Source organism: Chiloscyllium punctatum, chromosome 1 (genome assembly GCF_047496795.1).
Source record: "Chiloscyllium punctatum isolate Juve2018m chromosome 1, sChiPun1.3, whole genome shotgun sequence".
Taxonomy (NCBI): Eukaryota; Metazoa; Chordata; class Chondrichthyes; order Orectolobiformes; family Hemiscylliidae; genus Chiloscyllium; species Chiloscyllium punctatum.
This window is the reverse complement of record NC_092739.1, coordinates 82,424,177-82,451,398: the sequence shown is the minus strand read 5'-3', so window position 1 is coordinate 82,451,398 and position 27,222 is coordinate 82,424,177.

Genomic DNA, 27,222 nt, shown 5'->3' with positions numbered 1-27,222 from the left:
GGCATGAAATGATTAAGAAAAAAGGCAAGAAAATAGGATTTAAATAGATAATTTTGATTTTGAGTGGACAATAATACAGTAAGAGTCACATGAGGCAAAAAAGCCTCTTTTGGTGCTAAAAATTTGATGGAACAATGCACTTACAATGCCAGCTTTTGTGAAGGTTTGTAGCTCAGGTTGAGGTTTAGGGTGTAGGTTTGCTCACTGAGCTGTAGGTTTGATATCCATTCATTTCATTACCTGGCTAGGTAACATCATCAGTGTTCGCCACTGATGATGTTACCTAGCCAGGTAATGAAACATCTGGATACCAAACCTACAGCTAAGTGAGCAAACCTATACCCTATGCCAGCTTTAATTAAGGGAGCACTGTTAAAGCTGCCACATTGACTTAGTAAATCTATGTGAATTGACACCTAGCTACACAGTTGAGGGAAGTGCAGATTCATTTAGATTTAGCTGATCTCATTTGGGGTAGTGGTGACACTCCAATTGTCTCACTGACCCCAGGCAAGAGAGTGGGCGTGATAAAATTAAGTTTCTCACTGCTTATTATTCTCCAGTTGGAACAATGTGTGCCTGGTTGCTAGCAAGGGCAGCCTCAAACTTATTTGCCTTACTGTTGCAAAGCTGATTAGCACTCAGAAAAACAGGCTCATGTACAAAGAAGTGTCATTCAAGTGAGGCACCAGTGAGTTACCAGTGTGGTGCCCAGCATGCATCAAAAGAAAGGAGCAATAAGGAAAGAAAATTGTTAAAGGTCATGTGCCTGGAATGCAACCCAGAAGCACTTTGAGATTTCAAACCAAACTTCCAACTGTGTATAAGGATCATTAGGCTCCCAATTTCATTCAAATTGCCATAAAGCCCCGTAATGTGCCTGCAGCTCATAAAGTATGCTCCAGATGCTCAATGCACATAAACAAACCTTCTCCTGAAATGTTTTGCACTAACTTCTTAAGGTTGATTTTTAAAAAAATCTCCTGATTATAACCTGAAAAGATGTTAGCATCTTGCTGCTGACCTGAGAGAGTTTTCTTTTGTCTACTTCATTGTGTTCTTGTTTCGTCGAGGAGTGTGGTGCTGGTCAGGCAGTATCCAAGGAGCAGGAGAATCAACGTTTTGGGCATAAGCTCCTGATGAAGGCCTTTTCCCGATACATTAATTGTCCTGCTCCTCGGATGCTTTTCCAGCACCACACTCTCTGACTCTGATCTCCAGTATCTGCAGTCCCCACTTTCTCCTGTGTTCATGTTTAGCCACAAGAAAAATACTTTCTTGAAAGCTGTATTACATCTAAAAGCACAAGAGCAGGAGTCAGACTTTTGACCCCTTAAGACAGTTCTACCATACTAAGATCATAGTTGATCTAATTTATGTCCAGGGTTCTACTTTACTGTCAACCTGAATAAGCTTTGTGGCCGTTGTTGATCAGAATGTCTATCCAACTCCACCTTGTGTACATTCACTGCAGCAGCCTCCACTGCTTTCTGAGAAAAATATTCCACAGATTAATGACCCTGTGAAAGAAATGATGTGAAGGTGCCGCTGTTGGCTTGGGGTGGACCAAGTTACAAATCAACCTGTTGGACTATAACCTGGTGTCATGTGATTTTTTTTTACGGTGAAAGAAAAACATTTTTCCTCATCAATCTAGCTTTTTTTAAAATCTATCTCAGAATGTTAGTTTACCTTTTTAAAATATCATCATTATATCACAGCATGTGGCCTGAGAGTATAATGGTCTCAGACTCCAGCTTAACTTGGACCACGTGAAGCATGATGCACTGATGAAAGAATACAGCTTTTTGGAATCAAATGCCACATGGAAGTCCGAGCAGACAAACTTTAGCGACAGCATCCCCTTTCTCCATCTTGTCTTTTTACTTCCTCAAAGAATGCTACACTGTTCACACACAACTTCCTTTCATGAAACCATATTGAATCAATCTGATTGTGTTCTGATTCTTTTTAAATGTTCTGATTCTATTTCTATGACTAATGAATTCCAGAATTTCCCAATGACAGATATTAGGCTGCTCTCTATCACCCTTTCCTCTTCAATATTGGTGTCGCATTTGTGATTTTTCAGTTTGCTTGCAGGTTTCCAGAATCTAGAACTTTTTGAAAGATTACAGTTAACAGTTAATAGGACCACTTTCTTTGATAGGGATACATTATCTCCACTTTCTAGGGAGCTTTTCTGTCAAATGGAGGTGGTGATGTAGCGATGTCACTTGGCTGCTGATGTTCTAGGGACATAGGTTCAAATCGCCATGGCAGAAAGTGTAATTTGAATTCAACAGCAACTGGAATTAAAAGCTGGCCTAATGGTGACCATTAGATACTCAGCAAAAAAAAAAGCCTTTCAGATCCACCAATGTCTTTGTTTTAGGGGGAGTAAACCTTCCTCCTTATCTGGTCTGCCTACATGTTACAGTGAAAAGAAAAATTTTCAGGATTAACTTGCAAATAATATCAAGATAGACAGCAAGAGCTTCTTTAAATTTATGAAAGGAAAAAGACAGGCAAAAGTTAACAAAGGCTACTTGGAAAATGAAGCTGGAGAAATAATAATGGAGAACTAGGAAATAACAACAGAATTGAATTTTTACTTTGCACAGTAGAAGACATTAATACGCTCTTTAAAAATACTAAATACTTAAGGAGCAAAAGGAGATAAAATAAATGTAAGAACTATCACCAGAGAATCTGTATGAGGGAAACTAATGGGATTAAAGACTAACAAGTCCCCTGGACCTAATTGACTACATCTTAGGTTGTTAAAGCAGGAAGTTATATAGATGGTGGATACACTGGCAGTAATCATCCAAGAATCCTGTCCTATGGAAAAGCAATGATTATTGAAAAACTGACAACGTAACTATAGGGTAGTTAGCTTTATGCCTGTAATTGGAAAACTGTCAGAGTTTACTTTAAAGGATGTAGTACTGGATCATTTAAAAATACATAAAATGATCAATTAGGATCCACATGGCTTCACTAAGGGAGAATCATCCTTGAAAATTTTATTTGAATTCTTTGAGGAAGTAACAAACAGGATAGGTAAAGAAAAAGCTCTGGATATAGTATATTTGAATTTTCAGAAAATGTTTGATATCACATTTATTTAATAAGATGAGTCCATAGTGTTGGCGGTAATATTTTACCATGGATAACCGATTGGCTAATTAATAGATGACAGAGTTGGGAGAATGGGGAAGCTTTCAGGATGGTAACTTGCAAATAATGGAGTGCCATGGGAATTAGTGCTAGGGATATAATTATTTATGATATACATTAATGTCTTTGATGGTAAAGTTAAGTGTACTATGACCAAATTTGCAGATGGCACAAAGGTCAGTGGCAAGGCAAAATCTGAGGATAATAGTGTCCAAGGGATCTAGGCAGGTTAAACTAGTGAGCAAAAACTTAGCAGATAGAATACAATGGTGAGGTGATGCACTTTGGCATGAAGAATAGAGGAGTTGAATATTATTCAAATAGAGACAGACTGCAGAAAGATATAGCACTGAGTGATTTGGAATCCTTGTCCATGAATCGCAAAAAGCTAGCATCTAAGTTCAGTGGGCAAAAGGGAAAGAAAATGATATGTTGGCCTTTGTTCCAAAGGGAATGAAGTATACAAGTAGCGAGGTAAACTATATAAATCTCTAATCAGGTGGGAGAAAGTGAGGATTCCAGATACTGCAGATCAGAGTCGAGAGTGTGGTGATGGAAAAGCACAGCAGGTCAGGCAGCATCTGACGAGCAGGAGAATCGACATTTGGGGCATATGCCCTTCATCAGGAATGATGAAGAATTCCTGATGAAGAGCTTATGCCTGAAACATCAATTCTCTGCTCCTCAGATGCTACCTGACCTGCTGTGCTTTTCTAGCACCACACTCTTGATATCGAAATCTCTAATCAGGCCATACTTGAAATACTGTGAAAAGCTATGGACCCCTTATCTAAGGAAAGATGCACTGGCATTGGAAGCAGGCCAGAGAAGGTTCTCCACCCTGATAACAGGTAAGGAGAGATTATCTTACAAGGAGACACTATGTGGACATTGGGCCTATAATCATTGGAATTTCGAAGAATGGGAGGTGAGCTTATTGAAACATTTATTTTTGGCTGAGCAGATGTGGAAAAACTGTTCCCATTTATGGGAGAGCCTCGGACCAAAGGGAATGCTCTCAGAATAGGTCATACATTTCAGGCAGAATGGGGATGAATTTCTTCTCTCAACGGATAATAAATTTATGGTATTCTTTACCACAAATGGCTGTTGAGGTTGGGTCATTAAATCTTTTCAAGGCTGAGGTAGATTTTTAATAGTAAGGAAATCAAGGGCTATGGGGGAAAAGCAGAAAAGTGGAGTTGAGGATAATCAGAGGCAATATCGCAATTAATAGCATAGCAGATCAGATAGGCTGAATGTCCCACTTTTGCTCTATATTTCATCGCTGTTTATGTACCCTAGTCACAAAGCAATGTTCTTGATTCCAGTCTGCCCTCCAACTGGGCCATCCAGCTACTCACTTGTATTAAGCCATTACAAATTCAAAAGGAAAGAATGAAACCAAATGGACAACTTATCATCAGAGATGACAGCAGCAAACAGAATCCCATCGATCCTGCAAAACATCTGGGGCCAAAACTAGGAGAGCTGTCTGAAAGATTGATTAACAGATCAACATTGTCTGGCAGCTTTCATTCCATCAGTATGACCATATCCAAGTTACCACCATTATCATTCCTCTGAATGTTCTGCCCATTGGCAGGAGAGACCCACCAGAAGTGGGAGCACATAGCTTTACAGCCCAGGGCTAGTTGTATTAATATTGCTCAGTGTTGACTCTGGAATATTCATTCTGCACCCCATGAAACCTCATGCTGGCAGGTTGAACATGGGCATGGAAGCTTCCCACTGATTACCACCTATCAACATCCAATCAGCTGATCCATCAATGCTCTGCCATGTTAATAAACAAATATAGAGGTAATACAGAGGACGGCAAGGGCAAAAAATGTACTCTGGGTAGGGCAACTCAATGTCCATCACCAGGAGAGTGGCTCAGCAGCACCACCAGTGACTGAGATGGCTAAGTCCTAAGTATCATAGTTGCTGGACTGGATCTAGACTGGATCTGTGGTCACTTGATGAGGAAACCAACAAGTGGGAAAATATCTACTTGAACTCATCCTTACCAATCTACCTGCTGCACGTGTATCTGTCCATGACAGTATCACTGTCAGTGATAGAAATGATCACTGTACCTTCACATTTAGGGTTTTCCTTATTAATTTTTGGGACATGGGCGTCACTAGCTGGCCAGAACTTATTGCCTTCCCTTAGTTGCCCTTGATAAGGTGGTGATGAGCTGCCTTCTTGAACTGCTGCAATTCATGAGTTGTAGGTTGACAAAACCCTTAGGAAGGTAACTCAAGAATTTTAACCCAGCCGAAGTGAAGGAACAATAATATATTTCCAAGTCAGTTTGGTGAATGGCTTGGAGGGGAACTTACATCTGATGGAGTTCGCATGTATCTGCTGCCCTTGTACTGACAGGTGGAAGTGGGTTTGGGTTTGAAAGGTGCTATCTAAAGAATTCCTGCAGTTCATCTTGTAGATAGAACTCATTGCTGCTACTGAGCATTGGTGGTGAAGGGAATGGATGTTTGTGGATGTGTTACCAATCAAGTGGACAGCTTCGTTCTGGATATTGACAAACTTCTTGAGTGTTGTTGGAGTTACACCCATCCAGGCAAGTTGGTTAATAGTCCATCAAACACCTGACCTTTGTCTTGTAGATGGTTGACAAGCTTTGGGGAGTTAGGAGGTGAGCTACTCACTTCAGTGTTCCTCACCTCTGACCAGCTCTTGTAGCCACTGTGTTTATGTGGTGAGTCCAGTTGTGTTTCTGGTCAATGATAAACCCCAGGATATTGATAGTGGGGGATTCAGTGATTCAGTAACACCACTGAATGTCAAGGGGTGGTGATGAAATAATCTCTTACTGGACATGATTACTTCCTGTCTTTTGTGTGGTGTGAATTTTACTTGCCTCTAGTCAACTCAGGCCTGGATATTGTCCAGAACTTGATGCATCTAAACATGGACTGCTTCAGAATCTGAGGAGTTGCAAATGATGCTGAACAATGTGCAATCATCAGCGAACATCTCCATTTCTAACCTTATGATGGAGGGAAGGTGCTTGATGAATCAGCTGAAGATGATTGGAGCCTAGGACATTACTCTGAGGAACTTGCAGAGAGATGTCCTGGAGTTGAGATGATTGACCACTAACAATTATAACCATCTCTGCTGTGTAGGTTGGTCACTGATGATTGCATAATATTCAGCATCACGTATGACTACTCAGATACTGAAGCCATCCATGTTCAAATGCAGCAAGACCTGAACAACATTCATGTTTGGGCTGACAAGTGGCAAATAGCATTTGCACCACACAAGATGCAGGTAATGAGCATCTCTAACCCCAAGAGAGAATCTAATCACTTCCCCTTGTAATTTAATAGCATTACTCATGTTAAATCCTCCACTATCAATATTCTGGTGGTTACCATTGACAAAATCTCAACTGGACTAGCTGTATAAATACTGTGAGAAAGTGAGAACTGCAGATGCTGGAGATCAGAGTCAAAATGTGTGGCATTGGAAAAGCACAGCAGGTCAGGCAGCATCTGAGGAGCAGGAGAATCGACTTTTTGGCATAAGTCTTTCATCAGGAATGTGGGGGGTGCGGGGCCTGTGGCTACCAGAACAAGTCAAAAGATAGGAATCCTGCAGTGAGTAACTCATCTCCAAACTCCCCAAAGACTGTCCACCATCCAAGAAGCACAAGTCAGGAATGTGATAGATTACTCTTCTTTTCCTTAAATGATTGCAGCTCCAACAATACTCCAGAAGTTTGATACCACCAAAAACAATGCTGCCCACGTGATTGGTACTGCTTCCAGCAACTTCAACACTCACTCATTGTACCACCAATCTTCATTCACAGCGGCATGTATTAGCTATAAGGTGCACTACAAAAACTTGCCAAGGCTCCTTAAAAAGCAACTTCCAAACCCTTGAACTCAAGATGGACAAGGCCTGGAAATGCATGGTAACGCCACTACCCCTCCGAATGATCCAAATCATCCTGTCATGGAAGTAGATTGCCATTTCTTTACTGTTCACCAAATCAAAAGTTTAGAAATTCCTTCCTAATAACATTGGGTGTCCTGTGCCAAGGCTGGCAGCAGGTTAAGGAGGCTACTTTTTCTACGGCATACAGAATGGGCAATAACTGCTGCCCTAGCCTAAACTCTACACATCTTATGGAACGGCTAAAACTAAATAAAAGCATAACTGTCCAGATCCTTGATATATTTTACATTAAATAAACGTATGACTTTTGTGAGAAATATTTTGGTGCTGATGGACTTTTGTGTGAGACAGACTCATTGAAAATTCCACTTCCTTCTGTTAGAAATTCAGGTTGGCTTTCAAATAACGGCACTACTGTGGTCTGCTATCATCTCCCATTCATGACCTCTATGTTGGGTTCATTTTCTCTCATCTAACCAGAGGCCCCCTTAGGCCAGCAGTCAAATCCTACATCCCAGAAACATGGCAAAGGAGCACTCCTTTAGCATGCAAATAAAATATTAGCCAGCCAACTTTATACACTCCAGTTGGACTGATACTCAATAGCTCACAGCTGGAAGTACCACTGTGAACTGAGCTAACACATCTTGTTTACTCCCTGGGCAATCTACCTTTAAGATTTGGCGATTGCTGGAGGTCTGACTACCAACTCAAGTCAATTTCTGCAAAAGCAAAATAGTCAATATACCAAGAAGAGAAATTTGAAGGAGATTTCAATCAAGGTAAGCTAATATATCTGGTAAATACACATTGTTGCTGGGAACAATTTTTTCAACAAAAAGACATCTTTTTAAAGGATCAGTGGAGTGACAAATGTTTTATATTTTCAGATTCTTTTTCATGTATAACCAGTAAGTTGACCTGTAGTCCTTCTGCTTGTTCTCAGCCTCTCTGTTTTGAAGAAGGACACCAGAGCTAAGTAGAATAGGTTGATGGCTTCTCTTGAAATCTTATCTGTCAGTGACAGATATTGAAGGCCATATACACAATGGAGTATTTCACGATTGTTGAACTTTGTGTGTGTGATTTTTTTCAGAAACCTCTTCATCTTGTGCACATAACCTGACTGGAATTTTGATTTTGAAAATGTTAAAACAAAATTTAGAATGGTTTTGTGTAAAGTGTAGTTCAACACGAATTGATTTTCTTATGTAATGAGCAAGTGACCTTCAATTCAGCTGTGCAATTTCAGTTTGTCAGTACTAAACAGCTTACTAAGTGTTCAATATGATCACCAGAAGTACAATGCTCACCATGCCAGAAACATTTCTGCATGGACCAGCAAAGTACATTCTGGCAATGTTGAAAGTGGAGGATAATTGATGCAAAATGAAGTCCTCATCATAGACTGAGTGTGTGCCACACGACATGGTACTAACCAGGATATAAACCACCTAGATTTATCTTGAAAACCAATTTGATTCCTGTCTGGCACCTTGTCGTTATTTATTCTGATAATACCGTATTTGTTGTCCATTTCTAGACTCCCTTGAGCTAAGTGGTCTGCAAGGCCATTGGTTTCATTAGGTGAAATCATTTCTTGATATTTATTTGTTGGTTTCTTCCCAGCCCTTAATGATGTGGGCTATTGGGAGAACCTTTGGGGAAGGAGGATTCTTTAGAAAAGGTTTACCAGGATGTTTCCTGGTATGGGGGATTTTAGCTACGAAGAAAGGTTGGATAGACTGGTTAGTTTTCAGTCAAGATTAGAGTGGTGCTGGAAAAGCACAGCAGGTCAGGCAACATCCAAGGAGCAGGAAAAATCGACATTTCTGGCAAAAGGTCAATATCAGGAATGAGGCTGGGAGCCTCAGGTGTAGAGAGATGAATGGGAGATGGGTGGGATTGGACAGAAGGTAGCTGAGAGTGCAATAGGTGGATGGAGGTGAGGGTGAAGGTGATAGGTCAGAGAGGAGAGTGGAGCAGATAGTGGGACGGAGGAATGACAGGTGGGACAAGTCATATGGACGGTGCTTGCTGAGCTGGAAGATTGAAACTGGGTAAGATGGGGGAGGGGTAATGAGGAAACTGGTGAAGTCCACATTGATGCCATGGGGTTGAAAGGTCCCAAGGCAGTACAGTGGTGCTGGGAAAGGTTTGTTTATTTTTCCTTGAACGCAGGAGGTTGAGGGGTGACATGATAGAAGTTTATAAGATTGTAAATGGCAATGGATAGAGTGGAAAGTATAAGGCTTTTTGGCAGGGTGGCGAAGTCTATTATTAAGAGACACAGGTAAGGTGGAGGGAGTACAGTTTAACAGAGATGTGTGTGGCAAGCTTTTCAAAGGGTGGTGAGTGCCTGGGACACACTGCCAAGGGAGATGGCAGAAACAGACACAATAGCAGCATTCAAGAAGTACCTGGATGAATACATGAATAGAAAGGAAATAGAGAGATATGAATCCTATTAGTGAAGAGTTTTCATACGGAAGGGAAAAATGTGTCTGCACATGCTTGGGGGGCAGGGTCAAAGGGCCTGTTCCTGTGTGGTATTGTTCTTTGTTCTTTAAAATCATGTGAGATGTCAGCATTGAGACCACAGAGTCTCAGGTTCCAACATGTCCTGGATGTTGCGGTTTTTGCTTGTGGCAAGCAAGAGACCTATTAATAGGAATTATTATTCATTTTTACTTAATTGCACCTCATTAATATGTAGTTTTCCATTCTCCCAACAACAGCCCCCACACCCCATATAGGAACTAGATGCCGAAAAATTCCTGACATGAAAGTCAGAGTGGACACCTGGTGGCTCCAGCTCTCTGCTTGTTCCTCCCTGACCATACTCAGACAACACAATCGCTGAAACTGAACCCATTCTTGTAAGCACCACTTGATTCTTGGATTTTCAACATTGAACTATTGTATTCAGTCCAAATCCTGACTCCAGTCATTGCCAACCATTTCATGCAAGAATACCACAAATACCTGCACTGGAACTATGTTTGTTGACCTGGAAAGTTTGACCCTAATTGCCAAAGTATTAATCACCTACTGTTTCTCATTGCCTGCACATGGTGTGGAAGCTTCTCATATAGTTCTAGAAGTCGACATCACAGAATACACCCTTTGGTCCATCGAGCCTGTCCCAGTCAGAAACAACTATTCTAATCCCATTCTCATCCTTGGACTACCTAAAATTGTGTAGCACCATGGATGCGTGGGCTCAAAGCTTCAATGTTATAGTTGCTGCTAGATAAACTTTTGCACAGCCAATGATGAAAAGAGAACACATTGATTTATGTGAAAATTATTTGCATTGATGTGTCACCCATGCCACCTTGGTGCCCTCAGTAGGTTGTTGTCTTCACCTTCGACTTTTTCTCAGTTCAGTTCTGTGTTCCACAGCTGGCATGGAAGGTGCCTGCATGACAATAGAGTTCTGGCAACCCAGGGGTAGGCTTTTGTTTCAAAGCAGGTGCATCCTTCTTGATGGGGGTGGCAGTCAGGGTGGACATAGATGGCCTGTTCAACTTTCATGTGCCCTGAGAGGAGCCAACTGGGACCCTCCATGGTTTCTCCTCCAGCTGGGTGCCTACTGGTACTGTCCTATCTCCTTGTGAGGAAGAGGCATTGGGACTGAAGTCAAGATTCTTTGCTCCTCTTTCACCACAGAGTTTGTGCTGAGAAACCATTGACAGGGTTTGCATAACAAGACTAGACAAGGCAAGGCAAGATGTGAATGCCGCTTGCATGCAGATAGGTGCTAAGTGATTGAGCACTAAGCAAGCAAGTGGCCAGGCCTGAGATGCAGTCTAGTCTAGCCCATGAGCTGGGTGTCTGTCTGTGCTGCAGACTTTCAATACTAGTTCCTGGTGTGCCCTGCAGCGTCAGTCTGTGCTCCCTAAACGACCTGCAAGAGATCCTGTGATGGACATGAGGGGCTCACAGATGTCAAATACCAGTCTCTCTGGACAAGAGGTGCACACAGCTAGTGGTTATAGATCATGGCCTGAGATACTTAATGGTTTTCAGCAGCATAGAGCCTGGTTGCAGCTGTAACTTAAACAGCATTCATAGTATCAGTTCATTTACTAATATTTATCTTCAAAGTGGTTTGATTGTTCAGAAATTGGCACTTTTTTGTATTCATATTTTATTTCTAGTTAGCACTAGTTTTCCAGTATCTTATTTATATGTGCTCATGTACTTCTACTACCTGATTGTAAAAACATTTCTGTTCTATTCTGTGATCTTTATATTGCATGCTATACTTTGACATTTTACAGTTGTCAAACTACTGCTGAAAACTACTTCCATTATATTCAGTAATAGTCTATTAATACTAATTTCTACTATTGTTATATCTGAAATGTACACCAGTATATATGTGTGTAATTTTTTTGTTCAAATCATAATAAATCGCAGTTTGAATTAAGCAGAGGGAAAAAAAAGAGACTGGTTGCAGAGAGTCAAGCTGAAGTTACCAGGTCATGAGGGCATTCTGATCTCCATGTCAAGAATGCATGACTTCTAGCATGCTCAGTGCTTTTGGTAAGGTAGAAGGTGATTATTATTTAGGTGAGTTGTAGCATTAGTTAGTTATTTAATGAACTATAGTCCCCCTTAATTGGCAACTCACTGCTACCTTGTGAGAAACTTGCCTCGAATAAAGGCACAACATACTGCGGAAGCTGGAAATCAGAAACCAAAACAGAACTTGCTGGAGAAACCTGTCTTGCCGTTTGGCAAAACTGGAAAAGATATAATGAGATGTTCCTGACATCGAAATGCACCTCACAGATTTTCATCTGATTCAGTAACAAAACTCACTATAGGCCATGAGAACCCTGTAAGATTTTCCCCATAACCACATTTCCTTGCCACCAATATCTGCCCTCTCGTCTTCTTTCTTGCTCCACGTTTGGTTTCCTCTCCCAAATCCATCATTCATCTGTTCTCCTAAAGCCAGAAGCACAATCTATTTCTTACCCACTCTTCACCATTGCACGCCCAAATCCCCACCCTGACCTCAACCCATATCATCTCAGGCATTATCTGTTAAACTCACGCTTAGCCATTAACTTCTTTCCCCATTTCCCAGCTACTGAGCAGCCTTCTTCCTGCTTAGTTATTTATATGAGAATATTATTTGCTGCTGTGGTTCTGTTCACCGAGCTGGGAATTTGTGTTGCAGACGTTTCTTTCCCTGTCTAGGTGACATCCTCAGTGCTTGGGAGCCTCCTGTGAAGCGCTTCTGTGATGTTTCCTCCGGCATTTATAGTGATTTGTAGCTGCCGCTTCCGGTTGTCAGTTCCAGCTGTCCACAGCAGTGGCTGGTATATTGGGTCCATGTCGTTGTGCTTATTGATTGAATCAGTGGATGAGTGCCATGCCTCTAGGAATTCCCTGGCTGTTCAAAAAAAGTAACTGTTTAGTTTCTCTAGCATTTCCCTGTTCCCCATGATAAATTATTCTATCCCCATTTGTAAGGGGCTTACATTTCTCCCTTTCACACATGGATAGGAGCTTCTCACTATCCAAGTGTATTTAATATATGAACAATGGTACTTCTTCTTAAATGCTAATATTCTACTGAAGTTGCAAAATTATCTTTTGGTAGAAACGATGTTCTTGTCACTGTACTTGGAAGCCAGCTATCAACCACGTGCGGCTTTTCATTCTGTTTGATTGCTTATGATGACTTCTCTGGCAACAAATGCAGTAAAACTTCAGATCATTCATACAGAACATTCCTGAACATGTTCAATGAGCTATTTGCAGTTAATAGCAAAGATGTAACCGATGGATCATATCTGGAGGATTTAAAGAATGTGCAGTTGTACATTTAAAATAGAATAGAAATATATCCTGAAATATTATCTCTGCCTTCAATTTGTGGTTGGCAATCTGAGCTGATGATCAAAAAATGAAAGCAATTCTACATCGTGGATGTAACACTCCAATCTAGCGATGAGCATCCATGGCCACACCAGAACTTAAATTATTCATGGTCACTGTGGAAGGAAATGTCACTTCTACTGAGTCAGCACTGACATTAAATATTAGGAAAACAATGACTTCAACTAATCTGTGCATCCTTATTCTTTTCTGAATGTTCCTCTTGGCAAAATACTGGGAACATAGAAACAATGGGATAGAAAATGGACTTTGTTGTGTTTACTGAATGAAGGAATGACCAAATAACGAGATGTTCATCAAGGATGAAATGTTGAACTAAGCACCAAAAGCTAGAAAGTAAGTTACTGTAATAGTTGAGCAGGTGCAGATCACCATTCACAGCATCTCCTCAGATTAAGATGGGTATCACAAAAATATGGTACATTTACCTCAAAGGAGTCATTGTGGTGAATGGCTGGGTACATCCTACTCTGGCCTCTTCTTCGTGTTGCTGGCTATTTTTGCACTCAGCAGGGTAAATACATTGTGTTGTTCACAAACCATGAGGTGCAGTCAGATTGCTCTTTGTAAAAGCAGGCTCCCACTCTTGTTATGACAGCAGCACTGATAAATATTGTTGAAATTTAAATGAAGGCCAAGTCAATATCCGGACTGAGGGAGAGTTCCAGGGTGAAGGATGTTGTGTTGCAGGCATCAGTGATGAGGGAGGAATAGAAAGGAAGAAATAGATGGAATCCCTACAGTGTGGAAACAGGCTACTTGGCCCATTGAGTCCACACTGACCACTTGAAGAGCACCCTACTCAGATCCATCCCATCATTGTAACCCGACATTACACATGGCTAATCAAACTAACCTGCACATAGAATCATAGAGTCATAGAGATGTACAGTATGGAAACAGAACCTTCGGTCCAACCAGTCCATGCTGACCAGATATCCCAACCCAATCTAGTCCCACCTGCCAGTACCTGACCCATTTCCCTCCAAACCCTTCCTATTCATATACCCATCCAAATGCCTCTTAAATATTGCAATTATACCAGCCTCCACCACATCCTCTGGCAGCTCATTCCATACACGTACCACCCTCTGCATATAAAAGTTGCCCCTTAGGTCTCTTTTATATCTTTCCCCTCTCACCCTAAATCTATGCCCTCTCATTCTGGACTCCCCGACCCCAGAGAAAAGACTTTGCCTATTTACCCTATCCATGCCCCTCATAATTTTGTAAACCTCTATAAGGTCAGAGAAAACCCACATAGATGCTAGAGAAACGTGCAAATTCCACAGTCTGTCCAGGCGGGAATTGAACCAGGTTCCCAGGCACGGTGAAGCAGCAGCACTAGACACTGAGATAGCAGACCACCTTCCTGTCACTGGATGGGCCATGGGGGAGGGTTTCATGTGGAACTCCATCTTTGGTTATTCTGCAGGCCATGAGCCATTGCCACACTGTCCACATCCCTATTAAAGTCATTGTATGGCCATCTCCTCTACTCCTGAGCTCTTTTCCCCACCAGATGCAGCAAAATTACAGAAGTTTGCAAAATCATGAGGAGCATTGATAAGATCTTTCTCCTTAAGATGCAGGTGAGGGTTCAAAACTAAGGGGCATATTTTTAAGGTGAGAGACGAAAGATTTAAAAAGGAAATGAGGGGCAACTTTTTTACACAGAAAGTGGTTAGTGTGAGAATTCACTGCCACAATATGTGGTGAGTGCTGGTACAGTTACAATGTTTAAAAGATATTTGGATAAGTACATGAATAGGAAAGATTTGGAAGGATATGGGTGTAATGCAGGCAGGTGGGAATATTTTAGTTTGGGAACATGGTCAGTGTGGATTGGTTGGACCAAAGAGTCTGTTTCCATGCTGTGTGATTCTATGACTATTGAACTCTCCATGGCAAATCCAGTAACTTACTGTAGCATGTTCAAACTCATCAGCTGACCCATCTTGTAGTAGAATGCTTTTTATTTGTCGAATGATCTAAAATTACTTGCCAAAATTAGCGTTGTCTAAATTTGGTACCTTGCTGTAGCATCAATGAGTTAGAATATGCCAGGATAGCCTAGATACAGAACCTTCAATACGTACTTGAATGGCTTTGAATGAGTCTTTCTCTTCACAGAAAACCAAACAAAATACACAAGAAATGATTGCAAAGCAGGCATTCCACAAAAATAGTGCTAGACCACTGTGGCACCATTAGAGATGGAGTATTCAAAATAATTTCTAAGCACAAGAAAATCCAGGAATCTTTCACTACCCATAGACATATGCTTGATGTAGAGTGACCCCTTGTGATATGTTAGGCACAGATTAATTTTAACTCCAAGGATGTCAAATAAAGAAGTAATTGAGAATTCTAGATAGAAAGATAGGAACATTTTCGAAATATACAAACTTAAGTATTCTTTATGGAATAACAGTTTCAGCAAAGAATTCTCCTCTTGCTCTATGAGTTGCAAAAGCAGACAAATTAATTATTCATATGGACAGCTTGTGAGCTCTCAGAATGAGCAGAATCGATGCTGAATTCCCCGACATAAAAGCACTTAAAATGCTTCAGACTAATTCATTGTGTGTGCATGTTCTGTGGCCAAGTTTTCAATAGTGTGTTTCTGGCAGGGAGCCCTGAGTAATTCCACTAAAAGTCATATATTGGAAATATATCCATCATTTCCCAATATCTGCTTTTATTAAGAAAGGTTTTCCAAGGGCAATAGATATTCAGATGATTAGTTCTTGGATATTTTTGAGGCATTTCTGAGATATATGGTAAAGTAGCACATCTTTCAACTTTTTTTTAATAAAAGCTCTTTTTGACAATAAGTAAGAGTCTCCAGTTTTGTAGGTGGATATAAAATTCCCCATGATGTTGCAGGAACAGCCTTAGCCAATATTTATGCATCAACTCTTACCAACACAGATTTTCTAGTCATTATCTTTTTTTTTCCATTTGGATGTTGACATTGCTTGTTAAGACTGCCTATGTTGCTAGTGAGCAGTTACTGTGTGCAAATTGGCTTCCACGTTTCCATTTATTAGACTAATTGTTAAAATTAATCGGTTGTAAAGAAAATTCGGATATGCTGAGATTGTAAACACAAGTTATCTCTTGTCTGAATCATGTTCTTAATAAAATATAATTAACCACTCCAGGTTAAGGTTACCAACATAAAGAGGACAGATATTTGAATGTATTAAATTGTGGAGGAATTATATAGAAGACAGTGAATGATCTTGTAACCCATAGCAACAACTGAATGGCAGATTTATATTTCTAACCATATGCTGTGTTTTATGTTATTCACAATACTTAATTAATGCCCTTCACTCTTACCACAAACAAATAACTTCACACTATTGTCAAGTGCTACAAAATTTCACTGGTTGCCTGGACTTTCTTCCTCACATCCAAGAATGATCAAGACTGGAGCTCAACCCATTGCCCCAGACCTACAATGACCATAAACCATTGTTCTAAATCAGGATCATGAACTGGTGAGACACCCTCCTTTACTAATTGCTGGATAGGAAGGTGTAATGGCACCTACAGTGTCCTTATCTCTGAGTTAGAAGCCCTGAGTTTGAGTCCTACCAGCTCCAGATATAATACATTTGGAAAGTTTGATTAAAAATATTTGGAACCATAGCCAGAAATGATGCAAATTGCAGAGCCAGTGAAAAAGGATAAGAAATATACATTCTATCCCTAGATTTGATAAGCGATGGAAACAGACCCTTCGGTTCAACTCGTCCATGCCTTGTGTGATGTATTGTGAAAACATATGCTAAAGCGTTTCAGGGATTTTCAGGAAAAATATATTTATAATGAGTTGGTAAAGTCTTGACAAAGCACCCAAGAAAATCTCCTTATATTTATGAATAGTCCTCTTCAAACCTCCAGCAGCAAATGAACAGTGAAGACAGTGCATGATTTGGTGGATTTTGAGTCCTCAACAATGATTTCTTTCCTTCTGTTCAGCTGGCCACTGGTAGAAGGAGTCATTAATCGAAGCACTAATCATTTAATAAGCACTGGAAAGCAATTTAATTATGAATCAAACACTTGCGGATTCTCCTGGTGCCCTTTCCGAGTGAATGTTTCTATTTCTTTACTGAAGATGGTGCAGGTATGAAGCCATAATGATAGGTTAATAACATTTACATGCTTTAGATGTAGCCAACATCATTGCTACAGTCAGAAACATGCACTAAGCCAACAAAGGCTAGAACAGATGCTATTTGTGGGACCAACCAAAAATGTTCAGCTTTTCCTGATGTTTTTCATGCATGTGGACATCAGGCACACGTGTGGAGGAAATCTAGTTCCAAAAGCCAAGACAGACTCCACAGCAAGATACAGATGAATGACAACACAATACCATACCACAACACTTGCAGCAAGGGAAGTGTTAAGAAGATGCACAAATGGAAAGACATCAAGGAAATGCAGAGTAAACCAAGTGAAAGGCAACTGCAAGAGTTGTAAAAGATCTTTATCAAGGAATGGACTGTCTGTGTTAGAGAAATACTGCAGAAAATGTGTTCGTTTTGGTCATGCAGAGATGAACTGGCAAGTCATCTTGAATGAAAAACAACTCCTATTTCCAAAAACATTACACCAAGACACAGCATGTCCATACTAAACAGGAAAAAAACCAAAGCACTGTGGATGCTGGAAAACAGTAACAAAATCATTAATCACTGGAAAATCTCAGCAGGTCTGACAGCATCTGCAGACAGAAAACAGAGTTAACATTCATAACGTGTTCACTTTACACCACGGACAAATGAGTATTGAATGAACACTACAGCTTCATATGCGAATTGCACATTGGCCATAGATCAGTCAGGATATTTAACAACTTGTGCATACATGTGAGGGATAGCATGCCTACCAAACCCAACAGCAAAGGAAGTCTTTAAATTCATGCAATGTTCCATTCATCCATCTTTTGAACAAAAGTAGCAATAGTCCCATTCACAGTGCATGGAAAAATGTATATCTTTGTGATGGCTCACATCTCCAAATTTCCTATTGTTCATCAACCCAGCAACAAAGGAGGTGTGACCGTCAATGGCATAATGAACACTACTTTCAGTCTATTCAGTATAATAGAACAGATAATGTCTAACAACAGACTGCAGAACACTAGCAGGCATGTACTAAATGGGAAGTGATTCATTTCACATCATCACTTCACAATCAGTGCTGAAATGGTCTAGACAAATACTTATTACATACTACCAAATCAATGGTCATCAGGTGTTGAGGAACAAAGCAGGTTTTTTGTATTGCATTGCTGCATTTTCACGCAACACTAATAGAGAAGGAATTACAATTCCCACCACAAATTATGTTGAGAATGCAAATATGAGTGATCTTACCTTGCAATCAATTGTCGAATCATTCTGAGACTCAGAAAAATCTTCTTCAAAGGCAGAGGAGAATGAAAAAGATAAGCAATGGGTGAGCAGGTAGAAAACTCTGCACTGGATAGAGAGTGCGATTTGCAAATATAAATATGTACCCCTCCCAGATTATATTGATTGTGGTGCTAAATCATAAAAAAATTGAAAGCCAGCTTGGAGTAATGTAGAACACACTAAACATGGTCAAGTAGAGTTAGGGAGAATGCTCTGACAAATATGATTGTGCAATGCTGTTGGGTGACATCAACCTGGAGCAAGACAACCAAAATATCAAGTAAGTGTAACAGAGAACAGTGTGTACTTTTCCAGGAGTGTATGTGATCACCAGATCAGGGCAAGTTGTCCAACCTCCAATCCATTACATTGAAGTTTGAAACATTAAATTTGTAGATCTTTTTGCATACCTATAGAATTAACAGCATGTATCTTCATATTGTATATCCTTGTATGTGTTTGGGAGAAGTCCTTTTAATCTTTGGAACAAGGTTATATTGTCTTATAGTCAGTATTGTCAATATAACTTTAAGTGACATGCTCATTGTATATTTTCCATCTGACACCTGCCATTAGCACTTTTTCTTATTTATCTTTATTTCTATCACAATTTCATACAGCTCTGTTTTTTGTCTTACCTTCCCCTTTAGAGCAGATATATCTTGACTGTGCTTGCACCATCCCCTTCATTAAAAATAGCACATTGTTCAGCTACAGTTTTTCTCCACAAACCACAAACTTCCAGTCGATGCAGCCCAGCTCCATTCTCGCCTCATTGACTTTGGCTCTTGCCAATTATTTTTTCTTACCGTAGACTTTTATTTCCACACTCACTGTTCCATTGGGTTTACTCTGGATACTGATAACCCAAAGCAGTTCCAACACTGGAATATACCCAATGTTCCTAATTAAATCAAACAAAAATATTGCAAAGTACAAGCCTTTTAGATTAGATTCCCTACAGTATGGAAACAGGCTCTTCAGCCCAAAAAGTCCACACCAATCCCCTGAAGAGTGACCCACCCAGACCAATGCATCTAACACAACGGGCAATCTTTTTTAGCATAGCCAATATACCTAACCTGCACATCTTTTGGATTGTGGCAGGGAACCCACACAGATACAGGGAGAAAGTGCAAACTCCACACAGTCACCCAAGGCTATGAATTGAACCCAGGTCCCTGGTATTGTGAGCCATTGTGCTGCCCTCTAAGCTTCCCTATTCAACACTTAAAACCACAACAAGTTCATGTGACTTGTCTAAGAGTCAGTCCAAAACAGATGACTTTTAGTCCACTCCAACTCAATCTCCAGCTGCTGATCAGATGACTTCCTGAACTAACCAGCCTGAAGTAGACTATCTTGTATTCTGTCTCCATACAAGCAAGGCTGTATTCAAACTTTGACAATGTCTAGTCTGCAGCAATGTTACCAGTTTGATCATTTACAAACATCACAAATGTGTTATGCTTTCTACAGCCAATGTGATCAATTGTCCATTAGCACTTGTGTGTTGTCCCTGGAAAAGAGCTTATTTCTTGGCGTTAATAACCTTTAACCTTAGCCAACGCTTGCATATATCTTGCCATCTTTATATAATTTAATCAACTGTATAAGATTTACATGCCACAATTCTGTGATCAAGCACTCTATCTTTCATATTATACATTTGATGGTCTGTTTAAACCAAGACTTACTGTGATAGACTGCCCCATTATTGTTTAGTTATGGCACTCCAAACAAACATTCTTTCAGACACAAAACCATTAAGACAAGTGAATGTCTAATCATCAGGTCACCAATCTGACTGATTGACTTTTTCAACAAGACAAGCATTGTATGCTTTTTCTCATTCTACTTAACTTCGGCAAACCCAGGAAAATTTAGATTGATATCTACATTACTCAGGATTTTCCATTGTCCTTTTCCACATAATCCTTATGATTCTTAACTGTTCCTCCACTGACACTCAAGCTAATTGACCTACCTTTGTTGTCCAAGAACAAGGTCTAGCAGTGCCTGCTCTTGTTTCAACTGATGTAGAAAATTCATCCAGACACAATCTAAGAATGCTTTTCCTTTTCTGCCCTTATCACTATCACGATCCCAGTGTGTCCAAATAATGGAAATCCTCTATTATAAATACACTGTAATACTTTTATCTCTCTGTGATTTCCTTGCAGCTTTGTTCCTCTAGGTCCTTACCACATGGTCTGTAAACCCTTTTTATTTCTTTAGTTCGAGCCACATAGATATGGTCCTTGAACCCTCTATCTCCATTACTGCAATGCTTTCCTTAGCAAGACTGTAGTGGTTGGGAGGAAGTCAGCTAGGTGGACTTCATAGAGTATGAGTTCCTGATTGAGGCCGTTAACCTGGTTCAATCAGAGAGCCCTGGCTGACAGATATAAACAGGAGTGTCAAGGGTTCTACCAGGGGCTCAGAGTTAGCTGGGTCAGTGCCATGTCCTATGCATGTGTAAATAAAGGGTGACTTGGTGACAGGATACTGGCTTCTGTGGAGCTATTTCAAAGACATCGTCTTTGCTTCCTATCTTGTCTTTCCTGAACACCCTGGAAACAGGAATATTTAGATCCAGCTCTTCCTTGAGCCAGGGTCTCTGTTATTGCCGCAACATCATAATTCCACATTCTAACCTGATCCTGTACCCTCATCAATCTTATTTACTTCACTCAATGCATTCACATTCATGGAGTGTCACTCATTTTCATTTTCATTTCCTGCTTACTCCAACTCCAACTATTTATTTATTTTTTAGTCTAGTGTTGTTCATCTCTATAAATATTTTGTGCAATTTGGTATTACTTTGTAATATCTTGAGGTGGCTGCCACAGTCTGCAGAGTTTGTTTAAAGGAGAAAGTGAGGACTGCAGATGCTGGAGACCAGAGTTGAAAAGTGTGAAAACGTCGATTCTCCTGCTCCTCGGATGCTGCCTGGCCTGCTGTGTTTTTCCAGCACTACACTTTTCAACAAACAGAGTTTGTTTAAATTCTGGATTAGTGTTGCTAGAAGAGTACAGCATCCAAGGAGCAGCGAAATCGACGTTTCAGGCAAAAGCCCTTCACCAGAAATAAAGGCAGAGAGCCTGAAGCGTGGAGAGATAAACTAGAGGAGGGTGGGGGTGGGGAGAAAGTAGCATAGAGTACAATAGGTGAGTGGGGGAGGGGATGAAGGTGATAGGTCAGGGAGGAGAGGGTGGAGTGGATGGGTGGAAAAGGAGATAGGCAGGTTGGACAAGTCTGGACAAGTCATGGGGACAGTTACAGAGCTGGAAGTTTGGAACTAGGGTGAGGTGGGGGAAGGGGAAATGAGGAAACTGTTGAAGTCCACATTGATGCCCTGGGGTTGAAGTGTTCCGAGGCAGAAGATGAGGCGTTCTTCCTCCAGGCGTCTGGTGGTGAGGGAGCAGCAGTGAAGGAGGCCCAGGGCGTCCATGTCCTCGGCAGAGTGGGAGGGGGAGTTGGAGGGCATCTTTTACCACATGGGAAGGGAAATTGCGGTCTCTAAAGAAGGAGGCCATCTGGTGTGTTCTGTGATGGAACTGGTCCTCCTGGGAGCAGATACGGAGGATCTGTGGTGGAACTGGTCCTCCTGGGAGCAGTCTGTGGTGGAACATTTTTTACAAACCCACCGACTCCCACAGCTACCTGGATTACACCTCTTCCCACCCTACCTCTTGCAAAAATGTCAACCCGTATTCCCAATTCCTCCGAAAACACACCAGATGGCCTCTTTCTTTAAAGTCCGCAATTTCCCTTCCCACGTGGTTAAAGATGCCCTCCAGCGCATCTCGTCCACATCCCGCACCTCTGCCCTCAGACCCCACCCCTCCAACCGTAACAAGGACAGAATGCCCCTGGTGCTCACCTTCCACCCTACCAACCTTCGCATAAACCAAATCATCCGCCGACATTTCCGCCACCTCCAAACAGACGCCACCACTAGGGATATATTTCCATCCCCACCCCTTTTTGCCTTCCGCAAAGACCATTCCCTCCGTGACTACCTGGTCAGGTCCACGCCCCCCCCCCCCCTACAACCCACCCTCCCATCCTGGCACCTTCCCCTGCCACCGCGGGAACTGTAAAACCTGCGCTCACACCTCCTCCCTCACCTCTATCCAAGGCCCTAAAGGAGCCTTCCACATCCATCAAAATTTTACCTGCACATCCACTCATATCATTTATTGTATCTGTTGCTCCTGATGCGGTCTCCTTTACATTGGGGAGACTGGGCGCCTCCTAGCAGAGCACTTTAGGGAACATCTCTGGGACACCCGCACCAATCAACCATACCGCCCCACATTTCAACTCCCCCTCCCACTCTGCCGAGGGCATGGAGGTCCTGGGCCTCCTTCACTGCCGCTCCCTCACCACCAGACGCCTGGAGGAAGAACGCCTCATCTTCTGCCTCGGAACACTTCAACTCCAGTGCATTAATGTGGACTTCAATAGTTTCCTTATTTCCCCTTCCCCTACCTCACCCTAGTTCCAAACTTCCAGCTCAGCACTGTCTCCATGACTTGTCCAGACTTGTCCTACCTGCCTATCTCCTTTTCCACCTATCTACTCCACCCTCTCCTCCCTGACCTATCACCTTCATCCCCTCCCCCACTCACCCATTGTACTCTTTGCTACTATCTCCCCACCCCCACCCTCCTCTAGTTTATCTCTCCACGCTTCAGGCTCTCTGCCTTTATTCCTGATGAAGGACTTTTGCCCGAAACGTCGATTTCGCTGCTCCTTGGATGCTGCCTGAACTGCTGTGCTATTCCAGCACCACTAATCCAGAATCTGGTTTCCAGCATCTGCAGTCATTGTTTTTACCTCAGAGTTTGTTTAAAGCCCACCCGCTGCAACTCCCCCCCATCCCACCCCACGACGGCACTAGCAAAGCAGCCCATGAGGAATTCAGTCTCAGCTCTCTTCAGCCATAACCCGTCTGGCTTGTGCAGCTGCCTTCTACAGGCAGGAAATTGAAGGTTCCTCCACCCCTCCCATACAAGCCTTGCTGGACAAATAGGCTTGATCTTCCACAAAAGTTAGAACATTTAATTTTAGGTGAAGGCAAGTTGTCTAGGGAGTTGATAGGAACATTTATCAAGTCGAGAACATCAGAGCATGGGAGTCAGATGCCACACTCCCCCACCCACTTACAAAAGAAAGATGATGTTGCATTCAAGAATCACATTCGTGTGAGCTCCAGAGATGGACTCAAAGTAATATTTAACTTTTGCTTGTCAAATGGTAATGACATTTGCCCCCAACCCCTGGAACTCCAGGAGGATCTTTGCTGAAGGGCACATTCAAGTATACTCTGAAATATCCCCTGGGATTACTGGCAAGAAATTGTGAAGCCTGAATAACTAACTGTGAAAGATTTATCAAATGCTCTCACTCCACTTAGTGGCTGGAATGAGAACAACATGTTAGCATCCTACTAACAAATTATTTGACTGCGTACATAGTCCTGCTTGAGATAGAAAGAATACAGAATACAAAATGTTCCCTTATGCATATTTCATGATAGCTTTCCACATATTAATTTTATTGCTTAATTTTCTCCATGTCTTTATCCCAGCCTCCATATACCAGGCCTTGTTATCACATGGTCTGTTATTACACACTACCCATTGTTAGCCACTAACAGTCTCCATTAGCAGCCATTTGTTTTTCATGGCTGACCATTTTCTACTCCTTTGTCTGTCTAATAGTTCTGCTCTCCCTTTGGGCTCCAACTCCACCTACTTTTACACCCCGGATCCCCGTCTCTATCTTCTGCATTAAAAATATTTTCCCATCTACTATGAGTTCTGAAGAAGGGTCACAGGATTTCTCTCCACAGATGCTGCCAGACCTGCTGAGAGTTTCCAGCCATTTCTGTTTTTGTTTCTGATTTACACCATCTGCACTTCTGTTGGGTTTTTAAAAAATGTAATTGCTTTACTTTTGCAAATATTACCCTTGTGGTCAATTTACTTAATAAAAACAATTTTACAAGTCAGACAATGTCTTTTCTCAATAGTAATATAAGATTCCATGCAATGCATTTTCTCCAACATTAATTCAATATTAATTTTAAAATGAATATAGTTTACTGCTCAGGGTCCAATTGATTAATGAGCTGGGATATGCACTTGATGATCAAAATTCAAATCAGCATATTCCTAGAATGGTTAAGCTAATCCATTATATCTAGCTGTCAATAGCAGCTGGAACATTAAGCGAGATGTGGGACATTTTAGGGGTTCTGTCCATCAGAAACATGGCAGTGGCACCTTGAAAATACAGAGCTGTGGGTTCCATTCTCAATGACTAACAACATCGTTGGCACTAGAGAGTAATGGGGTGATCAAGCGGGGTGTCTACCTGAGACACGTGGTCAACCCCTTTGTTTGTGTATATTGTAGTTCTGCAATCAGGCAATCTCAGTTGACAGTTTAGGATTTAGCCTAGGGGAGCAATTACACTGTTAAGCCAGCAATGTTTCAGCTGATACCTCAGCTAAAGGAGATGCCAGAAGGGAAAGTTTGTTTTACTTTTGTCGGGTGTGCTATCTTTGATGACCTGTGTGACCTTCTGGGTCATATAATTTTTGTGGGCCATCTGCCTTTATGAGTGGCCAGCTGGCTAACAAGCTATTCCTGGGGTCTATTCAAACTGACTGGGCTGGCATTTGAAGGGGAGTTTGGTTGTTCTCACTTGAGAGTTTTGTCTGGGAAGTAAAGCACCTGCTCACATTTTAAAATACTGTTTAGGAAGAAGAACTCTTCATTCCTCACTGCCACGAAGGAGTTGCAGAGTTAACGTGATGAGCAATACTAAAAGTGAAATTAGACAAATCATTACTAATTTGAAAAACAAAAGCAATATTTCACAGTTTTACATCTTCTTTCTATTTTGGTATTTTACTTGTAACATTAGAAGGAAAGCTCATTATTACTGGAGTGTTGTACAGTACAATACAATGAAAATGGTTCATAGGCTAAATATGTGCCACAATTACCCAATCCCATTGAAGTCTTCTTAAAACAAGTTTAAAACAATTTTCCAAAGTCAGTGATAAAAGAAAATCAGCTGGGCTTGTTTACTAACACATTTCCACAATTTAACTCATTAAGGCTAGGAATCATTCTGTTAAATTTGTACTCCCTCCCAGTCCAGTATATATTTCCTAACATTACCAATACTGAAGACAATTTTCCAGACAAGATCCAACCAAGGTTTTGTACAACTGAAGCATCACCTCCTCATTTTTAGTGTTCCAACACATTTCAATTATAGGTCAATATTCCAGTAGATCTTTTGATTACTTTTTGTACCTCTGCAAGAGTTCTTCACGATCAGTGCATATGAACATCTAATTCCCTTTGCTCCACCACAAATCCTAACCTTTCACCATTTTGAAATGGCTGATTTTCTTTGTAAAAGGCAATAGTTCAGGAGAAGTTAATACTCATGTCACATTGGTTTCACCCACTCTATTGATGTCAAGTAGAAAATGAATTCTACTGTAATCATTCAAGGGAAAAATGTATCTAGCAGATTCCTAATGTCTTAGTTATGAAACCTGACCAAATGTTATTAAGCTATTTTTACAATGCAACAAAAATTTTTGATATCTAAGAACAGTGCCCTCCTATGTAGATACTCAACAGTTACGTATCCTCTTCCTACATCATGAAATAGTCCCAAAACAAAGTAAATATAAAGGAAGAATGGTGGGAAAGACTTTCCCCAACAATCCTTGCTCAACACCACAGACAACTGGACATGGCAAATACGGGTATCACGAGAGGTCATTTGGGAAAATACCACATGGTTGCAATGGTGTGCATCTGAGCTGCAAACATGGGAAGAAGACATCCAGAAAAATGTGAAATAAAGGGACCATTGCACAGGGTAGCAAGATATATTTAAATTAAAACATGATGTGGAGGAGCCTGTGTTTGACTGGGGTGGACAAAGTTAAAAAAATCACACAACACCAGGTTATAGTTCAACTGCTTTATTTGGAGTGCTGCTCCTTCATCAGATAGCTGTGGAGCAGGATGATAAGACACAGAATTTATAGCAAAAGATGACAGTGTCATGCAACTGATATGATATATTGAACAAACCTGGATTGTTGTTCATTGTTAATTCCTGATGAAGGGCTTATGCCCAAAACATTGATTGTCCTGCTCCTCGGATCCAGCACCACACTCTCAACTATAACCTGGTGTTGTGCAATTTTTAACTCAATTTATAGCAGCATTCGTGAATTTGATAAAACAATCTTAAAGAGTAGCAGATCACAAACAACAATGAAACTGTGCCGATATAATACAGTTTTAATGTACTGAGATAAGAAATGGAAAAAGGCATAATACTGCCTCACAGTTTCAAGGACAGAGTTGCCTCATGCTGGCACTAGATTTGACTTCATGGATGCCCAAAACCTTCAGTGCTTCAAAACCAAACAGCAAGCGTAGAAGGAACAAACAGAACACTGCAGAACGGGAGGGTGTTACATTGTTAGGAGCTCAATATAGTACAACAATCTCCTTTAGAAAAAGTAGCTCTCGCATTTGTAGGCCAAAGAACAAAGAACAAAGAATATTACAGCACAGGAACAGTACCCTTTGGCCCTCCAAGCCTGCACCGATCCAGATCCTCTACTAAATCTGCCTCCTATTTTCTAAGGATCTGTATCCTTTTGCTCTTGCCCATTCGTGTACCT